The sequence below is a fragment of the Molossus molossus genome, unplaced genomic scaffold, assembly GCF_014108415.1.
Source record: "Molossus molossus isolate mMolMol1 unplaced genomic scaffold, mMolMol1.p scaffold_m16_p_15, whole genome shotgun sequence".
Lineage (NCBI taxonomy): Eukaryota > Metazoa > Chordata > Mammalia > Chiroptera > Molossidae > Molossus > Molossus molossus.
This window is the reverse complement of record NW_023425350.1, coordinates 73,885,001-73,897,484: the sequence shown is the minus strand read 5'-3', so window position 1 is coordinate 73,897,484 and position 12,484 is coordinate 73,885,001. Positions and strand designations below refer to the sequence as shown.

The 12,484-nt window shown below is 45.5% G+C and overlaps 1 protein-coding gene across 2 annotated transcripts in view; it reads left to right on the top strand.

The window, feature by feature from the left end:
• Positions 1–4,393: 4,393 nt before the first annotated feature.
• Positions 4,394–12,484, top strand: part of INPP4A (inositol polyphosphate-4-phosphatase type I A) — a 127,283-nt gene continuing 119,192 nt past the window's right edge. Inside the window, exon 1 of one of the 2 annotated variants that reach the window (XM_036263116.1) lies at positions 4,394–4,412. The gene's annotated coding sequence lies outside the window, so the exon portion shown is untranslated. Of the gene's footprint in view, positions 4,413–4,556; positions 4,588–12,484 lie in introns of those variants that run through there. The other variant, XM_036263114.1, reaches the window with a different exon arrangement.

Sequence of the window (12,484 nt, the reverse complement as noted above, 5' to 3'; positions counted from 1 at the left end):
TTGAAATCAAATTGGGACGTGTTTACCATTATATCTTCACATATTCTTTCTGTACTTTTCTCTCTCTCTTCTTCTGGACTCCCTATCTGTGGTGTCCCACAGATGTTGAAGGCTCTGTTCATATTTCTTCATTCTTTTTTCTTTTTTCAGTAAGTATGTTTTATTGATTTTTTTTTTTAGAGAGAGAGGAAGGGAGAGATAGAAACATCGATGTGAGAGAGAAACATCCGTTGGCTGCCTCCTGCATGTCCTCTACTGGGGATTAAGCCCGCAACCCCGGATGTGTCCTAACCGGGAATCGAACTGGGACGTCTCAGTCCATGGGATAATAATGCTCAATCCACTGAGCCACACCAGCTGGGCATTCATTCTTTTTAAAAATTGTATTTATTTGTTTATTTTTAATTAAATTGATTTTTTACTAATTTATTTTTGTTACAGATGTTTCTCCTTTTTCCCCCCAGAGACACCCTCCTCCCCATCCCCCCCCCCCCAAGCATTGTTGTCTGTGTCCATTGGTTATGCATATATGCACATCAGTTCTTTGGTTTATCTCATCCCACCCCTGCCCCTCTCCTCTGGGTTTTGTCAGTCTGAACCGCACTCCTTTGTATGTCTCTGGGTCTGTTTTGTTCAGCAGCTTTTTTTGTTCATTATATTCCACAAATAAGTGAGATCATGTGGTATTTGTCTTTCTCTGATTGGCTTATTTCACTTAGTATAATACTCTCCATGTCAAAGGATAAGAGATCTTTCTTTCTTACAGCTGCATAATGTTCCATTGTGTACATGTACCACAGCCATTCTGGCAGGTGTGAGGTGATACCTTATAGTCATTTTAATCTGCATCTCTCTGATGATTAGTGACATTGAGTATTTTTTCGTATGTCTCTTATGAAAAAAATTCTCATGTAGGTTGGTTCAAGTCCCCAAAATAACACTGTTCAGCCCATAATTATCTTATATAGATGATCTAAATCAGCTTACTAAATTATATAGGATTATCTAGGCCCACATGTTTATCAGAATCTGCTGGAGGGTTTGTTAAATACACATTGCTTGGCTCCATTTTCAGAGTTTTTGATTCAGCCGGTCTGGCATAGGGTGGAACTTTGCATTTCTAGCAAGTTCTGAGAGTATGTTAATGCTGCTGCTTGGAACCCATGTTCAGAGCTTCCAAAGGGTAGGAATACTTTATTCTATTCCTTGCCATACTAAAAATGTGATTAATATTTTAAGATTATACGAAATTACACAGCAGTAGAGTGACAAATGTTACTGGAAGCCTGATCTTCATTCTGTGTTTGTTACTATGCTAAACTAATTGTTGAAATTGAACTGATGTCTATTTAATTTTAGTTTGTTTTTATTGATTTTTTTAGAGAGAGAGGAAGGGAGAGGGATAGAGGGATAGAAACATCAATGAGAGAGAAACATCAACATCTATTGGCTGCTTCCTACACGCCCCCTACTGGGGATTGAGCCTCAAACCCTGGCTTGTGTCCTGACCAGAAATCAAACCCGAACATCTCAGCACATGGGACGATACTCAATCCACTGAACTACACAGGCTGGGCTGATGTCTATTTTGAAATGTTTGTGAACTTAAATTGGTTTGTTTCTTTTTTTTTTTTTAAGCTAATGATTTAAAAACTCTGTCAGCTTGATTAAAACTAACCTAGCCATAAAATGCATTGTCTGAACTTTTTTGAGAACACTTTTGATAGTGAAAAGGGATCCTATTAATAATTTGGCTGGGTGAAAGGTGCCAACTGGGGCTGTCCTAGGTAAACCAGGTATATCGGTCACCCTTATTTTCTTTTTTCTTTTTTCTTTTTGGTACGTGCCCCTAGTGGGAACTGAACTCAGGACTCTCTGGTCCACAGGCCGATGCTCCAACCGCTGAGCCAAACTGGCCAGGGATGTCACCCTTATTTAAAAAAATAAAATATAACAGACTGGTGCAGTCACTATGGAAAACACTATGGTGTTACCTCAAAAAATTAAAAATTGAACTGCCATTTGACCCAGTGATCCCACTTCTAGGAACATACTCTAAGAAGCCTGAAACACCAATCAGAAAGAATATATGTACCCCCATGTTTATAGCAGCACTATTTACAATTGCTAAGTTCTGGAAACAGCCCAAGTGTCCATCCATAGATGAGTGGATAAAAAAACTGTGGTACATATACACAATGGAATACTATGCAGCTGTAAGAAAGAAAGATCTTGCATCCTTTGAGAAGACATGGAGGGACCTAGAGTGTATCATCCTAAGTGAAATGAGCCAATCAGAGAAAGACAAATATCACATGATCTCACTTATTTGTGGAATACAATGAACAAAACAAACTGATGAACAAAATAAACCCAGAGACATAGACGTAGGGTACAGACTGACAAACCTCAGAAGCCGGGGGGAGGGAAGAGATAAACCAAAGAACTTATATGCATGTATGGGTAACCGATGGGCATAGACGACAATGCTGGGGATGGAGAATGGGGATTGGGAGGAGGGTGTCAATGGGGGAAAAAAGAGAAACAGCTGTAATAAAAATAAATTAAAAAAATAAAGATACATTAAAAAAATAAAATAAAATATAAAAAAGATTTTTGCATTTCCACAAGTTTGTTTGATTTTCTGACTTTACTTTTATACTGGGGCTAAAATTCTGACAATATTCCTCTCCATTTATCTAAAGAAATAATAAAACATAAGTGTTTTGTTAATAAACAACTTTCCAGAGGAGAAATAAAGGAAAAAGTCAGAAAAGAAATTAAACTTTTAAAGTAGTTTTGAAACCGGACAATGAATGGGTCCAGGCTGCCTGTCACTACTTGAGCCAATTGAGCAGAGACAAGGTTGAATCGTATATGAGCATTTATTCCAATATTGTCGGCAGTATGGGAGAACAGTGGGTTATCCCTAACAATCTGCTCTGCAAATTGGGTAGCTATGTGGGGAAGGGCAGGCAGGGAAAAAAAGAATAACAATAAGCAAACCATTTAGAGATTACGAGCATGGGGAGTAACAAAGGGTAAAAGTTACAGGCAGAGGAAGTAATGCAGGCTGGGGAATGTGGGCTGGGGGCTATGAAGGGTCCTCAGCCTCCAGGGCTCCAAGGTTGTTAGTCTTTCTGTGATGTTGAACAGTTTTCCCTTGTTCTCAGATAAGGAGAATGGACAGAATTCCTGAGGTAAACTCCCAGGACAGAATGGGCTTTCTTTAATCAGAACAAAGCAATTAACAGAGCAAAGATGTTTAACACTTCTTATAACTATGGCTAGTACCCCACTATGATTAGTTCTCTATTATTCTCTCCTGCCCTTTCAGTTTTATATTTGCTTATTTTTATCCCAGACTATTACCTGCATTTGGTTTTTGGTGAAAGGGGAATCTTGGATATAATTGTAAATGAGATCAGAGAATTGCTTAATTTTTATTTCTAATACATTAATATCTTTCCTCTTAAAGGCAAATTATAAATGCTTGCTTTCATACCTGAGGGATGTGAACCCCAAGAAGTGTTCTGGTTTATTGAATCAGAATAGTTCTCATTTAAGAACTTTTAAGAAATATTTTTGCCCTGGCTGGTTTAGCTCAGAGGTTAGAGGGTCAGCCCACAGACTGAAGAGTTCTGGATTTGATTCCTGGTCAAGGGTTATCGAGAAATCAATGGAAAAATATTCTCTGGTGAGGATTTAATTTTTTTTTTTCCTAGTAAAATTTAAAGACTTCAAGATACAATGTTTACATTCAGTTCAGTATTTGTTCTTGCTCAAGCAGAAATATTAAGGTTTAAAGTTATATTAAAGTAAAATATTTCTACCACACTTCTGACGATTTTATTTTATTTTCCTATTAAAAATAGAGCTTCGGGGGAGAAGTGTGAAGTAATAATTTGTGAACGTCTGTAAACACAATGTACCAGCACAGGTCTGGAAGGATGTTAGAAGTTTCTCTTCTTGTTGCTTATGTGCATTTTGACAGAAAGATGCTAATTTTGCGTGTTTCTGGGTTAAATGTTGCGTTTCCTAACTTCCCCCAGGGACTGAGGGCACCTGCATCACGGACGGCGCGCTCATCCTGTGGGCGAAAGGCGGAGCGTGTCCTGGTCCTTCGGACCGCCCACCTCGGAGACCAGTCAGGGCCTCACACTGGGGCGAAACGCCCTGGTCCAGTCCGGTGCGAGGTCCGAGAACACCTGCAGCTCGCGCAGTCCCAGCCGGGAGTGGGGTCTCGCGGGAACCCAGGAGTAGGATTCAGAAGCCGGTCTCGGGGGCGGACCCGGCGGGGCGCATGCGCGCCGAGGGGCGGGCCGGGGCGGGCCCGGGCGGGGCTGCGTGGCCTCGGCCTTCAGAGCAGCGGCCCCGGTGCGGAGTGCGGAGTGCGGACTGCGACGCGGGCGGTAGGTTGGCCGCTTGGGCAGGAGGAGCCGGAGGACCTGCCCCTGGAGCCCGGCCGGAGCCCGCGACTTGGCGACTCAGCGGCACCGGTGCCGCTGAGGGGCCCGGGCGCGCGACCCGGCGGACAGACGACGGCGGGGCGGCCAGGCGCGGGCGCCGCGGGCCGGGGCGTACCAGGTAGGTGGGCCGGGCGGGCCGGGGCAGTGCGAGGTAGTGGAGCCGGGACCGATGCCCCCGCGGGGCGCGGCGTGCATCCCCACACCCGTGCGCCCGACGCTGACGGCGCCGCGGTTGTCATGGAAATTTGCAGCTCAGCGGTGCAGTCGCGGTCGCATCTTCTGAGAGCTGCCCGGCCCTGCGCACACGGCCAATGCAGACCCGGCGTCTCGGGCGCAGGGCAGCGGGTCGCGGGACGCGGCGCCCCGGGCCGGCCGGCGCCTGCCTGCTGCGTCTCCAGGGCGTTTCTGGCGACTCCAGACGTTGAAGGCCTCGCCGTGTGTCGGGTGTAAACATATCGGGTATAAATAAACGTGGGAAATCTGTCCATCTTCGCAACTCTGCCCTTCATTACCGGCCCCTAACTCCCGACAGCATTTCTGTCATCTTTGCTTTTTATATTTCACTTCTTTCTGGCTTTGCTAGTCAGTGAATGGAGACCAGAGACATTTGCAGGGAGCTGTGGCCTCTCTTGAAAAGCTAATCATGAATGTGTAGGCCACAGAAGACTGAAACACTCAAACTGTCAAAGGTAAATTTATGTCTTTGTGGGCTCAGCTTTCCCTTCCCCGTGTGGCTTGCCCTCTGACATTACATAATGGTGTGTTCCTCCTGCCTGAGTTCATCTGTAATGACAGATCAGGAAAGTATTCCTTTGGGTGGGAAATAAGTATGGGCATTGGTAAAACCCATCTTGTTTTTTGCTTTGATTCTGAATGTTTCGTGTTGGAAGGCTGCTTAAGAGGAGTGTTTGATTTGTCACCTGTCCCTTTGAGCATCTGAACCCAGGAGAGGGGGTGCCGTGGCAATTTGAATGTTGCAATGAAATTCTGCCTGATTCATCTCCATTCACAGTGGATTGTGTGGACTGTGGGCAAGCCAGTGGGGTGGGGACAGACAGGTCAGCTGGGTGTGAACTCTGGATCTGCCCCTTGCTAACTCGTGTTCTGAAGTGTTTTGGAATTGACACACTTTTGGCATTGGTAAAGAATTAAGCCAATTTTTCTTTGGGTTGAAAACAGGCTTTCTTTAAGAGGAATTTTGTCTCTGGATCTAGGCTAGGGCCTTTCTTTTGGGGGGTGTTCTTTGCAGAAATGTTTACTCCTAGAAGACTCATTTTATTGGTTTCTTTGAAGAAAGATGAATGATGGTATCTGCATGGGAAGGTGTGGTTGTTCTGTTGGAGCATGGGTGTCAGAAGACCGTGTCCAGTCCCTGGGGAGGCATTGCATGTGAACGGAGCTCCACAAGGCCTCTTTTCCTGCCGTGTCTTATCTTATAAACAAGCCTCTGGAGCAACAAGCCAGAGTTACCAGGATGGTTTGCCCAGAAGACAGGGCCTAAATGAATGGATGCTGGACAGATTCAAAGACAAAGGAGGGCGGGATTTCTACTGAGCTCAGTGACAGCATTAGTCATACTAATTCTAGTAGCTACTTTATTTATCTCTTTTTTTATTTGGCTTATACCATCTCTCAATGTTGATCTGCTCAGGTATAAGTCCTATCTTCCAACTAGACTCAGAGTCAAGGGTGGACATTGTTTATTCCATTGTTTTGAAAACTGAGTATTTTGTCATAAGGCTGTTAAACTGAATATTAATATTTTCTTTTTTTTTTTAAATTCCTCACCCGAGGATATTTTTCTACTTATCATTAGATAGAGTGGGAAGGAGGGAGAAAGAGAGAGAGAGAGATACATCAATGTGATAGAGCCACATCAACTGGTTGCCTCCCACACGACCCAACCAGGACCGGGGACGAACCGCAACCAAGGTACATGCCCTTGACCGGAATCAAACCCACGACTCACTGGTCTGAGGGCCAACGCTCTAACCACTGAGCCATACCGGCTATGGCAAGATTTTTTTTAAAAATCACTTAAGCCCTGGCTGGTTTGGCTCAGCGGGTAGAGCGTCGGCCTGCAGTCCAGAGAGACCTGGGTTTGGTTCCCGCTAAGGGCATGTACCTCGGTTGCAGTTTGTCCCCGGCCCTGGTTGGTTGTGCGGGTTGCAGCCATTTGATGTGTCCCTTTCACATCGATGTTTCTCTCTCTCTCTCTCCCTTCCTCCCTCCCTCCCACTCTATCTGAACAAAAAATGGAAAAATGTCCTCGGGTGAGGATAAAAAAATAATAATAATCACTTAAGGAAAGGATGAAATAAAATAATGTACATGAGAACGTGTTGTAAACTGTGAAGCACCATAGAGGCAGGGTGTATGATGATAGAGAGCTGTTAACCCTGAAAGTCCCTTTAACCAGCTGCCTACCTGGGAGCATTCTCCCCAGCCAGCAAAACTGTAAATGCACCAGAGGAACAGAATGGAAATGTGTTTGAGGCCAGCTGACCACTGACCCGTACCCCATGGCTTAACATCTCAAGAATCCAACTAGACAGAGTTGAGGGAGAGATTTTGAACCAAGACTATTGTCCTGGTTTCTTACAAAAACCTCCTTTATAGATTATGTTCATACATATTCCTGGAAAGTCCCCATGGCATCATCAGCCACTCATGGTGTCAGGATGCTTGGCTGTCGCCAAGGGAAAATGAGCACAAATCTGCAACGAAGAAGGCTTGATTATGTCGTTGCTTCTTTTGTGGACCTTAAGTAATGAGCTGGTCTTGAAAGATCATTTAAAACAGCCTTTTCCCCCAGTTTCCTGGAGCAGAAGGTCTGTGAGGAGAGCATATTCTGGGGAGGCCAGAACTAACCCCAGGGCAGGTCCGCTTCCTTTTGTCTTGGTGCTTTTTAGGAAAATGCCGTCATGAACCTAACCTCCAGGAATTTACTTATATTTTATACATATGTACACCTTGCTCTTTTTTTTTTTTTTGAGCAGCTGTCTTAGCATGCTCCATATGCTATCATTAGTCCCTTTCACTGGTTATGTTAACTTTGATCCCATGATTAAGGTGCCAGGTTCCTTCACAGAAAAGTTACCATTTTCATTTTTGTAATATGTATCTCATAGTAAGCGCTTGAGACTGTGTATGTTACTCTTCACACATTCACTGCTGGTTTTCAAATCCATTGATGAGTCTTCCCTGAATCAGTCATGATGATAGTTGACAGGTGGTTTATTATCCAATTCCATATTTTTTTCTGCACCTGTTAGTTGGGATTGTACGGAAAGGAAGAACTTTTCTTTTTTCCTTGTCTTTAATTTACATCTCTGCAGCCATGAATTCCATCTTTATGCAATAGGTTATATAGTCTGTTACTCTCATTCATTTTGTTGCTTAAATTGTCCCAGACTTGGCCTCCAGGGGCCCTGTGATGCTGGCTCATATTCCTTTTCTTTTTTTTTTAATTCTCACCTGAAGATATTTTTCCATTTATCTTCAGATAAAGTGGGAGGGAGGGGGAGAGAGAGAGAGAAACATTGACATGGGAGGGATACATCGACTGGTTGCCCCCTGCACGACCATGGTAGGCCAGGGCCAGGGACGAACCACAGCTGAGGTACGTGCCCTTGACCAGAATCAAACCTGAGACTCACTGGTCCTTGGGCCAACACTCTTAACTATTGAGCCAAACCAGCCAGGGCTCATATTCCTTTTTACATGTGCTGATCATTCTTTGAGGACTGTCTGGCACAGAATCTTCAAGGCTCAACCTGAACTTTCCAGCCCTGGAATGAGCCATTTCTCCAGAGTCCTGGTTCCTTTTAGTGGAGAATGACATTTAGAAACCAAGATCTGGGTATGAAGTATGTTCTTTGCTACTGGGGAGTAGGGGATGGGTCATTGATTCTAGGCCTTTTCAGTGGACAGATGTTCTCATCGTAAACATAAACATTGGCAAGTGTGGAACATTTTCTCGCATTTGATTTTTAAATGTAATGCTGTGTCTGAAGATCTATAAGTACTGACATGAAACGTGCCATTTTTCCTGTCTGTATTCCTGAGTATGGGTGTGCCATAACTCTTTTTCCATGAAGGACATATAGGTTGTTTCCAATTTTCTGCTTTAAAAATAGTGGGGAATCTGTGAACTGTGTCACTGTTAACACAAACACCCCAGTCTTCTAGATCCCTAGAGGTAGAATGTCCGGGTCAAAGAGTAATTTTAAATGGGCAGTTTTACCAAAGAGGCTTTCTCAGTTCGCACTTCTTCCATTGGTGTGTGAGATCACCTCCCTTTAACTCAGCCGACACTGAACAGTGTAAATCTTCTTAGTTTTTGTGAATATAATGGGTAAAGAAGACATTGTTTTAGTAACATTTCCCAACTTGCCAAAATTATTGAAAACCTTTTCTTGCTAGTTTATATTTTAGCTTCTGTGAATTAACAATGCATAGCTTTGCCTATTTTGTCTCATTAGGTGGTTTTCTTTATCTTTCTGGATTGTGGAAGTTACTGTAACTTCCAACTTTCTTGTTGGCAGCCTTAGAAGTATCTTTATGTATGATGCTTTTTTATCCTAAAGGAGAAGGAAACTAACATGTTCTGTATGTCTCCTGCATACCTGTCCCCACAGTCATCATGTGCCTCCTTTGAGGAGATACTGTGGGAGGGGAGTTGGGGTATTGCGAGGAAGCCGAGGTGAGCAGTGGGTAAGGCACCCACCTGAAGGCGGTTGCAGGGGGTTGAGCTGGCATTCAAACCTAGGTCTGTCTGGATTTAGTGCCATTTACATTAAATCACATAGCTGCCTTCACAGGACTTTAAAAATAAATGCTGTACTTTATACATCAATGTAGGGGTGAAACTTAATCACCTGGGGTCCCCAGTATCAATAATTTCTATTTTCGGTATTTTTTTTTTTTTTTACCTCAGTGTTGCTTACTGAGCATACACATATTTCAGAACCACTTATTTTAATCCTGGAGTTACTGCGGACTCTGGAGCTGAGCTCCCTGTCCCTGGGAGCCTCCAACTAGCTGTGTGACTTTGGGCAAGTAGCTTAATCTTTCTGCATGTTGGTTTTCTCATCTGCAAAGTGAGGCTGATGGTGGTAGCAACTCCAGAGGCTTGTGAGGGGTATAATGAGTTACTGCATGTCAGGTGCTTGGAGTGACACCAGGTGCCTGCTGAGCAGGGAAGGATGTCCACTGTTAGGTGGGCTCACATGCTGAGCAGGCGCAGGCAGCGTGGAGCTTGGATTTAGGGCAGCCTCTCCTCTGTGGGTTTAATCTCTTAACTATTGATTCTGCCTTCACCTGGCTGAGGTGGGAAACCAGAGCCCGGGGTGCTGCGTCTGGTCTGCACACACCTGCTCATGCCCTGGCCCACTTGCCGGCCCAGCTGGCCTTTGTTTTTTGCCCAGGGTTTCTAACGTGGGTCAGGTGAGACATTGCAGGTCTTTCAGTGTGGTGTCTGTTCAGTGAGGTTCACCTGGCGAAGGCCTCAGAAGCAGGGAGCACCCAGTGGGGGAGGGTCATGCTATGGTGATAAAGACGAGGTGTCCCATTTTCTGGAGTAGGGTCAGGAAGACAGAGGGGTGTCCTCTGGTCTCCAGGAGAAGGGAAGGGGACCACTAGAGGAGAAAAGTGTCCTCCACTATTCCTGGGATTCTCTCCGAGCCTGGTCCCCCAGACACCTGGCAGTTCTCACCCGGAGTTCCTGCATGCCCCACCTGTTGCACTTACTAGGTAGGATTCTGAGGCCTCTGGAGCCCAGGGCCCTTCTTCCTGCTCCTGCCCCCACACCTCCACCATAGCCCTTCAGCAGCTGGCATCGCTGCTGCCACAGGAGCTGTCTGGCCAATGAATTCACTCTGGGATGTGGAACTCCTTCCTTCCCTCTCCTGTGGTGCTTGCATTTCACATAATGTCTTCTCTAGGTTGTTGGTTCAAATGTTCAAGAAGAATGATCCAGGTATACCACTTCAGGACGTGTGAAGGAAATATAGTTAGGTGTGTGGGTGTTTCTGAGAATAGGGTCCTATGAGGAAACAGGGATGTCCATTTCATGGGTCTCCCTGGATTAAGAGTGTGTCATTGGGTGCTTTTGGCTGCCAGGTAAACAATAAGGACATTTATTACCTCAGCCCTGGAGTCTTACTGTATCAGCAGTTTTATCAAGGACCTAGATTCTGCTCCCTTCTCCTCTTTCCAGCCATCACTGCTTCCTCGTGGTTATGAGATGGTCCTTAGGGTCAGTGGGATTGTGTGCATCCCTGCTCCAGTTCCTGTAAGGAGCAGGGAAGGAGACACGCAAGCTAGTCCCCAGCCACAGTGTCCACCAGTCCTCACTTCGGCTGTGGAGCAGTGAGAGGGTCATGTGGTTTCCCCTGGACCAAGAACCCGAGGCTGTGAGGGTAGTGTTCCTCCACAGCTTCAGCATCCCCGAGACTTAATAGAAATGCAGCCTCCGCCCCCTCACCCCTTCCAGAATTAGGAACTCTGGGATGGGGCCCAGCAATGATCCTCTTCTAACAAGCCCTCCAGGTGATTGTGATGCAAGATCAGGTTTGAGAATTGCTCTTAGGCTAATCAAGACCACAGCCACTCCTCAGAGGTGGGACTGGCTTTTCCTCAGTCCAGAGGGGATAGTTCCCAGAATAGGAAGAAGGGAGAGTGACTGTTGGGTGGCAGCCACATTGTGAACTGAGGGTCCTGGGATGTGTTTGAGGAACCTGTGGGCAGCTTTGCTCTCCTTGTACCTGCCACACACCTGTCCTGTGCCCCAATTTATTGGCCCAGCTAAGCTTCCCAGCTGCTATGCCTGCAGCCTCTGCAGCTTCTCAGATCCAGGCCCACACCTTCCCTGCAGACCTGGGTAAAGGAAGCAGCATCGGTGACAATCTGTCTCTCACCCAGCAGGAACAGAGTCTGCTGGGCTAGCCAGCGAGGGTCTGGTCTGGCCCTTGTGACTCACTTTCCAAAGCCATTCCCAAAGTGTGTTCAGATGGGTAGTTTGCATCATCTGCTGCTCCTTGCCCAGTCAGGAAAAAAAATCCAGAGCAGTACTTTTAGTAGGGGCTGAGAAATGTTTAACAAACTGGCCTAGAGGCAACCTAAGGGACTGTTTTGAGGGCAGTTTGTAGCTGTCTGTCTGGCTTTGCCCAGAATGGCCTGCCTTGTTGTTCCTTCTGCAAGAATAGCTCAGCTCTGTTTGGGCGAAGTCAAATGACCACCTACACCATGTCGTTTGGGAGACCAAAGTAGCGTACTTTTCCAGATTTTTCCTGGAACTGGCGAGCTGAGGTATTTCTAGATTTTCTTGACTTTCCAAGGGTCATTGTCATCCATGAAAGTGATGGTTAGGATGTCTCACCCTGTACCACATCAGTGCTAATTACCGAGGAAGGACCAGCAGCTCTGAGGAGATGGCTGGAGAGGGTCAGAAACTAAACCCACTGGTGGTTGTAACTAGTACTTAAAATTTTTTTTTGAAATAAAGTATAAAATATCCAAGTATATTTTTTTAGGAAGGATAAGAATTTTGGGGGGGGGGTAATCCTCACTTGAGGATATTTTTTTCATTTATTTTTAGATAGAGTGGAAGGGAGGGGAGAGAACACGAGAGAGAGAGAGAGAGAGAGAACATTGATGTGAGAGAGAGACATTGATTGGTTGTCTCCTGCACATGCCCAGACCAGTCAGGGACTGAACCTACAACCACGAGACCCTTCGATGCACAGGCCGGCGCTCTAACCTCTGAGCCACACCAGCAGGGCGAAGGGTCAGCATTGTTTGATAAACATGTTATTTGCATGTAGTATATGTTTGGGTATTGTCAGACAATGTGAATGTTTCTTACTGCATGTTTTGATAAAAGTGTGTCAAGCCAAGTGTTGAGCACAGGGAGGAGGGGGGTACACTGGATGTGTGTATACTGGGGCGTCTTTTCCTGGAGAGAGGGCCTGTGAGTCACCATAGGTGGAGGATCACTGAGCTGAAACAAGGGG